Here is a 10,428-nt window from a genome sequence, read left to right as displayed (position 1 = left end):
ATATTATGCAGATGGATATAATGGCTAATGAGATAAGTTCATGTTTTGTGTTAGGTTGTGCTTTTTAATAAGGTTTTTCAAGATTTTTTCAAGAATTTTGGTATTTTTTAATGTGACCACTGTTATTAAGGTTGCTAGGCTACATCTACACTTACCATCAGGTGAGATTGTGGTCAATCGCGAGCTTATTATATAAAAAAAAACATTCTCCAAATAGTGTTGAAGATTGTATTAGGAGTGGATACAATGTGAGCTGTTATAACCTAGTGGTATGACCTCAGCCTATGATTCCGAGTGAGTAGATTCGAATCCGGGCCGTGGCATGCACCTCCAACTTTTCAGTTATAAGAAATTAAATATCACGCGTCTCAAAGGGTAAAGGAAAAACATCGTGAGGAAACCTGCATACCTAAGAATTTTCTGAATTCTGTCTGCGATGTCTGCCAATCCGCTTTAGGCCAGTTTGTTGGACGATTAGCCTAACCCATCACATTCAGAAAGGAGACTCGTGCTCATCATTGAGCCGAATATTGGTTGTTAATGATGACGACAGTAGTGCAGTCCAATTTTTTGACACGTAAGAAGCCGAGGGCCCCGTATAATTGATATGGCATATACGGTGGTAGTTACGAACGTCCCTGCCTACACGGTACGGCCCAGTTTAAGATAAATCATCCCTTATAGTGCATTTCATTTCCAAGCTATATCTATATTAATATTATAAAGCTGAAGAGTTTGTTGGTTTGATTGAACGCGCCAATCTCAGGAACTACTGGTCCGATTTGAAAAATTCTTTCTGTGTTAGATAGCCCACATATCGAGGAAGGAAGGAAGATATTATATCCCTTCTTCTTCTTCTTTTTCCCGGGCGTTTTCCGCACATGGCTACTAGGGTTGGCCATTGTACGTAGGTCCTTTTGGTGCTGGTCCCCGCTGGAGTCACTCCAGCCAGCCGAGCTCGCTCCAGAAGCTTAGCAAGTCGCCCAGGTCGCCGAACGCTTCTTGGAGTGTTGCTGGGGATCTGCGCGTTGTTCAGATAAACCTCTGCATCTAAGCATAACATGTATCGGGGTTTCCTCTACCCCCATGCATGCTCTGCACAGAGGATGGTCGGTTATACCTAGAACCGTAAGGTGTTTACTGATATATCTTTATCCCTGTAATCTTACGGGAATGGGAAACACGCGGGTGAAACTGCGCGGCCTCTACTAGTATTCAATATCAGTAGGTTTACTGAACATCAACCGACGTATAGGGCTATACAAGTATCGCAGCCAGTAGCTACTCGCAAGCTGTGCGCTCTCGGCGCGCCTGTGCCGGTGCTCGGCCGCGACGTCGGCAGTAGGTCAAGTAACAAGGTCGAGGCATTTCTCCGCCGCCGCGAGCGCGCGCTGCGTAGGCGAGTGCTTCCAGCGATTACTCGCACGGCGGTATTAGTATTACACTATATTAGCTGACTATTTTTGACGGCCTACCACAGGGCCAGGCCTTCATCCACATAGAGGGGATATAGAGCTTAGATTATCTGCTCTGATGCGGATTGGGCGTAGGATGGTAATGTTAAATTCATTAACGGTTCCTCATCGTCATCATTATCAACCCATATTCGCTTCACTGCTGAGCCTGAGTCTCCTCTGAAAATGAGAAGGGTTAGGCCAATAGTCCTCCACGCTGGCCCAATGCGCATTGGCAAACTTCACATACGCAGAGAATTAAGAACGCTTGAGACACGTGATATTTAATTTTTTAAAATGCACACAACTGAAAAGTTGGAGGTGCATGCCCCGAACCAGATCTGAACTCACACCCTCCGGAATGGGAGGCAGAGGTCATATCCACTAGACTATCACGGCTTTCAAGACATTAACTCAGTAGGTATCTCAGCCCAACCGAGGAATCGAACACAGGACCTCGTCATCCGAAATTATATAGGCTAACCGCTGGTCCAACGAGGTAGTTACACTATACTGAGTCTTTTTTTGGGAACTATTAAAGATAATGAACCCTCGGTAGGCGAGTCCGACTCGAACTTATGCGGTATATTTTAACAAATCAAATTAGCCTCTGCTCTAAGGTCGAGTTTATCTCTTTAGTATATACCAAGTTTCATCCCGATCGGTAATAATAATGTGGAATTTAAGAATACCTAGTCAATACATCAATTTAAACGTGAGTAAAATAAATTAAAAGTTATGTTAAAAGACTGATAAGACGTAAAAATTGTCTACACATACTCGTAAATTATTCAATCTAAGACCACATAAAGTCCGCTGACTTACAGTGGAATTAATAGACGTTGTAGGGGGATCATTCACCCGCTCAGTGTCAAATTCTCAAAGAAATAGAGGTTAAATTCGACACTCAGCGGCTGAATGATCCTTGGGGGTGCCCCTACAACGTCTATGAATTCCCCTGTTAGTCTCACTTATGAATGATCTTACAATGTACTGAACTGTAGTAACGTAAATTAATGAAATACGTTAATTATAAATTACATTAAGCATTGACCAGCGCACCAAATATGTAGAAGTATTTAAATTATCGACTGCAATACTAATAATGTTGTTAACAGAGGGAATGAGTGTGAGGAGGGTTTTTGCGACAGCTGATCGCGTATTATTGTTATTACCGGCTATTAGAGAAAGGTCAGGTCGTGTGTGAAGTGGTGTGGAGGGAGTAACTGCACTAACCTTGACACTTCCAGGACCATAACAAAGTTAAATTACATGCCTAATTCGTGCTCGCTGAAGACCAATTGTACTTGTTTTTAATTTTTAATTGACGGAAAAAATATTTCGACGTGTATGCTTTTTTATGTTTACTACCTCACAACTTTGTCATTTCTTAACCAATTATGAAAACTATATTTTTTGTTACTTCCACATTTCTCATTCAATTTTCACGGAAATCGGTTTAGTAATTTGATGTTAAAATAAAAATAACTGATACTAAGTGACCGCAATTGATAATACTTAATGTTAGCTATACTTAATGAATAATAACATAAAATTCAGAATTTTGAAAAACCCCCGTAGGAAGATCATAAAAATATTAATTACACTCTCGATCGAATCATCATTATTCTCTTTCAGTGCGCTTTCTTTTGACATCCAACTCGAGTATTTTTTTTGAATTATCTGTCTTGTAGCTAACAGGACAAATGAGGAGATCCGCAGAAGAACCAAAGTGACTGACATAGCTCCATCATCGACTGATGTGATGATGATGATGATCCTTTTAAGAGAAGTTTTTTTTAACAAAAATCCTTTAAAAGTTTTCGCTTGATGCCATAAAAATGTATCATAAACTATATCATACACTCGAACCAAATTGGTTTTCACAAAATTAGGTGCTCGTATATGTTCAAACCAACAGCTTTACTAAACTCACTCAAAGCTACCGTACTTACAACCCTACACATTGACACAGGTGTGTATCACTCACACATGTGAACCTTACGTAAGTGCGTCATAAAAACATGTCTAAGCTCATAGATGCCACACACACACACGCACATAGCACGTGCCAAATCTAAGATTATCTAAGAAATTAAATTCTTCATATAGGTTCCACCCTACCGGCAAAAACGTACCGCCAAGTGATTTAGAGTCACTCACAAATAAAGTGGCTTTCTAGTGATACAATAATTTTTAAATCGGTTCAGTAGATCCAGAGATTACACCGACAACACCACAAACTTTATCTCTTTATAATATTATTTAGTAAATATAGATGTACATACAAGTAAAAGAAAAACTAATAGTAAATTACCTCATTACTTCTGTTTGCTTATGCAGTTTGGGATCACGAGATCCTGGCTGCATAATCTATTCCTTATTTAGCAGCTGGGTGATAGGAAGTTGATGGTCTTAGCAAGCACAATCAATGTTAAACCCTAAATTGATTCCGGGATTCGAACGCAGGATCCTCTGAGAAAACAGCCTAATGAACTGATGATCAAAATTATTGTAGGATTTCCAAGGAAGTTTTGCACATGCCAATAAATAAGTTTAAAGCTCACGATAAATGTTTGGATGAACATTGTTTTGATTAAATGTTTTTCGGACAGAAGTTTCTGCCTTGCTCTGTTTATATTGATATTATTTGAAATAGGTATACGAATTTGAGTTTAAAGGGCCAATAAAGGTGACCATAACGAAGATTCTGTTACTCATAATGTAACCATTTCATGCAACATTTAGGAAATCACTGCACCATTTGTCACAGCATGTTTCTATAAGGATTGCGATAGCTGCTGGTGACTTCATTCATACGGGACCTGCCGCCCAGTGGGAGGCCCTACTCCGAATGCTCAATTTTGCAAAGATTTTTGGAATCCACACAGTTATTTATACCCACTGTTATAAATCTGTAACGGGGTCAGATCCATACGTTACAGATTTTATGGAAAATACTCGAATACAAGATTTTCGGAATTGTTTGTGAGTTTTTAAGAACACTGACCATTACAAAAGGTCATCCCTAAGTTTCATTTGAATGATCGTGATTGAGCTGCAAATTTTATAAGTGGTTTCTACATTTATAATACTAGCAAACAGTTCGCGGCTTCGTCTACAGTCTACTATAATTACATCTTAATAAATTATAAGCCTAATTCTGACTTATCATTTATTAAGATTACTATAATAACATCTTAATCTATATCTATACTAATATTATAAAGAGGTAAAGTTTGTAAGTTTGTAAGTTTGTCACATTTTTTAAATGGGGTAATCTTCGGAACTACTGGTCCGATTTTAAAAATTCTTTCACCAGTAGAATGCTACATTATCGGGGAGTGCTATAGGCTATATTTTATATTGGTATCATATATATTAGCCGAGTTATCACAGTTTTTGTCATACAGGTCGGACTGAAAATCCTCTTAAACAGACTTATTCGCATGCGCTGCCTTAACTATTGTGTAAAATTGAAATTAATGTATGGAGACTCTATGTATCTTTAAAAGTTCTACAAAAAAGTCCGCGACACCATATATCTATCTTGTATATATTAGCAGATATAGTACCTTTTGTGTTTTAAAAATTATTAATTTTATATACTTAGGTTTACATCATTATTTATACAACTAAACTTTAATCCTTATTAAAATAAATTATTTAATAATCACACGGATATTATGGAGAAAAGATTTGCCCTTTACAGTATGTCAATTACTTAAATAGTTTCGGAGATAATACAAAATTTCTATAAGACGCAGAAATTCCGCTATATGACGCCCGGCGCTTTCATTTACGCAGTTCCCGTTCCCGTGTGAATATGGGGATCAAACATAGCCTATGACACTCGCAAATAACGTAGCTTTCTATTGGTAAAACAATTTTCCAAATCGGTCCAGTAGATCCAGAGATTACCTCCTACAACCACACGAACTTTACCTCTTTATATTATTAGCATAGAAGTCTCTATTTCTCTTGGTCATACCACCATTCTCGAAGGACTGGAGCGATTTTGCTAAGGGTAGGAGTAAGATTGAGAAGTTACAGGGTAGGATAGGGTACGGGCAGGGTAAGTTTAGGGCCGGGTTTAAGGTAGTGGTAGGGTAAGGGTAGAGGTAGGGTAGTGGTAGGGTAGAGGTACGGGTAGGATAGGGAAGTGGTAGGGTAGTGGTAGGATAGGCGTGAAATAGGGGTACGGGTAGGATAGGGGTAGGAAAGGAATAGGGTACGGGGATGGGGGTAGGGTGTAGGTAAGGTAGGGGTAGGGTAGGGGTAGGGTGGGTGTAGGGGTAGGGTAGGGTAGGGGTAGTAGTAAAGTTGACCCCGAAATTTACGCGGACGAAGTCGCGGGCGTCCGCTAGTAAATAATAAGCCTAATTCTGACGTTGGTTGAGACGAATATCTTAGCATTCCATGGATTCACCGTGCGGGTGCCGGGTCCATCGCGTGGCAGAGAGAAAAACTCCGAGCAGAGTCCTGAACTTGTGACTACAGGATGTAGGGTTAACGAATTCCTTGACGATCGATCAACACTCGTGTTGTTCTCCCTGCCTAACCAAATTTGGTAAGATCCTATTAGAGCAGCTTTGGATACTCGTTCTAATATAGAACTACTTAGGAATATAAGTAAAGTTTCGTCAAAATTCCGTATGAAAGAATATCCATTCATCATTCTTTCTTTCTTTTGTTTATTAGGCTTCGTAAGTTCGAGTCGAGCAAAGTCGCAAGTTTACGTTATGTTACATCCATGCGTATGTTGGTCCGCGTCGCATCCGCTTCTGGTGACGCAATGTGAATAAAATATGTTATGTGCTTAAGTTGAATCATCGTATGAATGGCATCTCTTAATCGACGCATTTCTTATTGACACTTAAAGTAAAAGTTGGGCAACGTTTAATATTACAGTAAACATCCTTAAATTGTTTGTAACAGAGACTGTCCCGCGTCATTTTAAGATTTTTAATAATTTACCAAAAGTAAGATAAGTAACGGGAAAATGGAACACTACCTATATTTTATCTCGAGCGGCAAGTAGTACATATAGGGATGTATGCAAAAAAAGGGGAGGCTATGTGACGGGTTGGAATAAGCACGTCGCAGGACCGCATCGGGAGGCGCGGCTTAAATTTCAAGAGTGGTTGATTGCGGGGAAGCCATCTAATGGCCGCGTTTTTGAAGAAATGTCCGAGTCTAGGAAGTTTTTTAAAGCTAAATTAAAATGGTGTCAAAACAGACAGGACCAACTTAAAATGGACATCATTGCGATAAATCACTCTTCTAAAGATTTTAAGAGCTTTTGGAAGAACACTAATAAAACGAATATTAAGCCTAGCCTTCCGGTGAGCGTGGGAGGTGTTTATGGTCACAAAGACATTGCAGATGCATTCAGGTGCCATTTTTCTGTAAAGTCACCCTTGAATATTACTTCAGGGTTGAATGGGAGCGGAGTAGAGACTATCCTGACTGAACGAAATTACAAGATCCCAGCAAAGAGCATAGAAAAAATAATTAATGGTATGGTAAGAGGTAAATCGCCCGGTTACGATGGTCTCAGCGTTGAACACTTCAAATATGCTGGTGTACATCTTCCGCGAGTTCTTTCACTGTTTTACAGCTTGTGTTTGGGTCACTCTTACTTACCGGAACCGTTAATGAGGACTATTGTAGTACCTGTTGTCAAAAATAAAACGGGAGACACGTCTGACATAAGTAATTACCGACCCATTTCGCTTGCTACCATTGCAGCCAAGGTATTTGACAGTGTGTTAAATGGATGTCTTAAAAAATATATATCAATAAATGATGCCCAATTTGGTTTTCAAGAGAGGTTATCGACGGAGAGTGCCATTTACTGTCTGAAACACACTGTCAGGTATTACACCGCAAGACGGACGTCGGTGTACGCGTGTTTCCTTGACTTATCAAAAGCTTTTGACCTGGTCTCGTATGAAGTACTGTGGGGTAAGTTAAGAGATGCGGGTGTGCCGGCGGTATACACGGCTCTATTAAGTTACTGGTATGCTAACCAGAGAAACCAGGTGAGGTGGGTCGGTGCTCTGTCGGATGAATACGGGCTGGATTGCGGTGTAAGGCAGGGCGGTTTAAGTTCTCCGCTTTTATTTAACCTTTATGTTAATGAATTAATTGAGAGATTGGGCAGCGCTCGTGTCGGCTGCCATATTGATGACATATGTGTCAACAACATTAGCTATGCTGACGACATGGTGCTGCTCAGTCCTTCGATTACTGGACTCAGAAGGATGATTTCAATCTGCGAGACATACGTGGAGGAGCATGGCCTAAAATATAACTCAAAAAAGAGTGAAGTGTTGGTATTTAAGGCACCGAAACAACGGATACGTCATGTGCCACCAGTATGTCTTGGAGGTGTACCTCTGAAGGTCGTAGATAAATTTAAATATCTTGGTCATATTGTCACGAGCGATCTTAGAGATGATGATGACATTGAGCGTGAACGCAGGTCGTTAGCGGTGAGGGGAAATATGCTTGCCCGCAGGTTCTCCCGGAGCACTGCAGACGTAAAAATTACGTTATTTAAAGCGTTCTGTCAGTCTTTTTATACCGGTGGCCTGTGGGTGACATATACGCGCCGGGCCTATAACGCCTTGCGTGTTCAGTATAACAATGCCTTTAGGATGCTGTTGAGGCTGCCATGGTGCTGTAGCGCATCAAAAATGTTCGCAGACGCGCATACAAATGACTTTTTTGCAATAAGGCGTAAAAAAGCGGTGTCTCTCCTACAGAGATTACGTGCTAGCACCAATGGCATCCTAAGGGTATTGTCTGCTAGGCCCGACTGCCCAATTCTAGGCCATTGTGTGGAAGTAGCTATAGGGCGTACTTGATTGTTGTTTTTAAATGTTATCAAAAAAAAATTCCAATGTTTACTAACTGTACTAATTTAATTTAATAAGTAAGATGGAAATGTAACCTACTAATATACTAACAATATATGGATTTGTAATTCTGAAATAAATAAATTATTATTATATTATTATTATTATTATATTTAGACAACCTGTCTGCCTCGTTAGTACAGTAGTTATATATCGCTTCGGATCATAAGGTCGTGGGTTCGAATCCTGGGTCGAGAAATTTACTATACATGAGATACTGAGTTTTTCTTTCCGTTCCTACTTTTCAGCTAAAATTGCCCTGAATTGGGAAGTTGGTGGTATTAGGTACATCCAAGTACCTTGAAGAACACCTTAAGCCGTAGTCGCAGCGTGGTGAGTCTAAGATCCATATCCTCTAAGGAGGGCGAGCTGGCTCTGCAGTGGCCCGTGACAACCCGAGACAAATGTGATGTGACCATGTGATTTTGAATCACAAGATTCTGGGTTTGAATCCTCGGGCTATGAAACGCATTAAGATTTATTTTCTATACTAATATTATAAAGAAGAAAGATTTGATTGTTTGTTTGTTTGCACTATAATAGGCTCTGAAACTACTGAATCAGTCATTATCATTAACATCTAATAGTGGTTATAATAGTTATAATAGTACCTAGGCTGTTAAAAGAAGCTGATATTGATGATGATGATGTGTTTTTTGTGACATTAATAATTTTTTGAATAGGTCCCCAGAAGAGTATGTTTTATTGCCCACGCTACAGTTACCGTTACCATAATAACGCAACGCAAAAATTCAGCGACCACGAAACGCAAAGTGTGTCGCCGGCGAGAGCGAATGCGGGTACAGTTATAGCGACTTTTACTTTTCTAACCTCCCCACCGCCCCCCACCGCCCCGCACCGCAACCTCACTCTGTCCTCTATGAGGCATCAATAATAAACCAATGGTTACCATTGGTTTATTAATTTGACGGCATCTCTTGTTAAATTGTGTGTGTGTTACTGTATAAAGGGCCTCCAAGATTCGATGATTGCTGCCTCGATTTATTTTTGGGAGAGTGACAAGACATATTGATGAGTCCGAATAAATTTCCAAGTAAAAAAAGGTTTCGTCTGGTAGGCTTTTAGGCTGGCTTCCATTTTTAGTGGTTCCACATACATTTAATTTGATTTTTTTTTAAACTATAAGTAGCGGACAACTTCAACTTCATCCGCGTGGTTTTCAGTTTCACACAAATCCCGCGGGAATTGTCACGGATTTTTTTATAACTTTTAAACGGGAACAATTCTGTCTTATGAAACTTTAACCGCTTACGCAGCGCACGCAACGTAAGCTCATTAAGAAAAAATCCCCGTGTTTGAAACATTCTTCATTGGTGCTCCGCTCCTATTGGTCTTAGCGTGATAATATAGCCTTATAGCCTTCCTTGATAAATGGGCTATCTAACACTGAAAGAATTTTTCAAATCGGGCCAGTAGTTACTGAGATTAGCGCGTTCAACTAAACAAATAAACAGACTCTTCGGCTTTATAATATTAGTATAGATAAGTGAACTCTTGACTGCAATCTCACCTGATGTTAGGTGAGAATGCAGTCTAAAATGGAAGCGTTGTTTATTCTACCCATACCTCTGACAGTTTCTACGTGGCATAGTATAGGAACGCTAAATCGCTTGGCGAAACGTTTTTGCCGATAGGGTAATAACTAGCCACGGCCGATGCCAGACATGAGCCAATTTTAAATCCTAAACTGTCCCACACTGGGAATTGAACCCACGACATCTCTGTTGAGAACCACAGCACTGCCGACTGTGCCAGAAAGGTCGTAAAAGAATTATTCAAGGGACGGATAAACGAAACCCCCGAAAGCCATCATCACGTCAAAAGCTCCTCTGGTGTTGCAGTTGTTTATAAGTGAACCCAAAGGTTATTATGTCATTTCGGATCACGAGGGTCTGGATTCGAGTCCTGAGTGAGGTTGTACGTAACTGTATCGATGTGTAACGTTAACGTACGATTCTGTAATACAAGAGATATAATAAGGAAAACGTTAAATTGCATCGTCACTTAACATCAAGTGAGATCGCTGTCAA

Source organism: Bicyclus anynana, chromosome 4 (assembly GCF_947172395.1).
Source record: "Bicyclus anynana chromosome 4, ilBicAnyn1.1, whole genome shotgun sequence".
Lineage (NCBI taxonomy): Eukaryota > Metazoa > Arthropoda > Insecta > Lepidoptera > Nymphalidae > Bicyclus > Bicyclus anynana.
Note: the sequence above shows the minus strand (reverse complement) of the source record.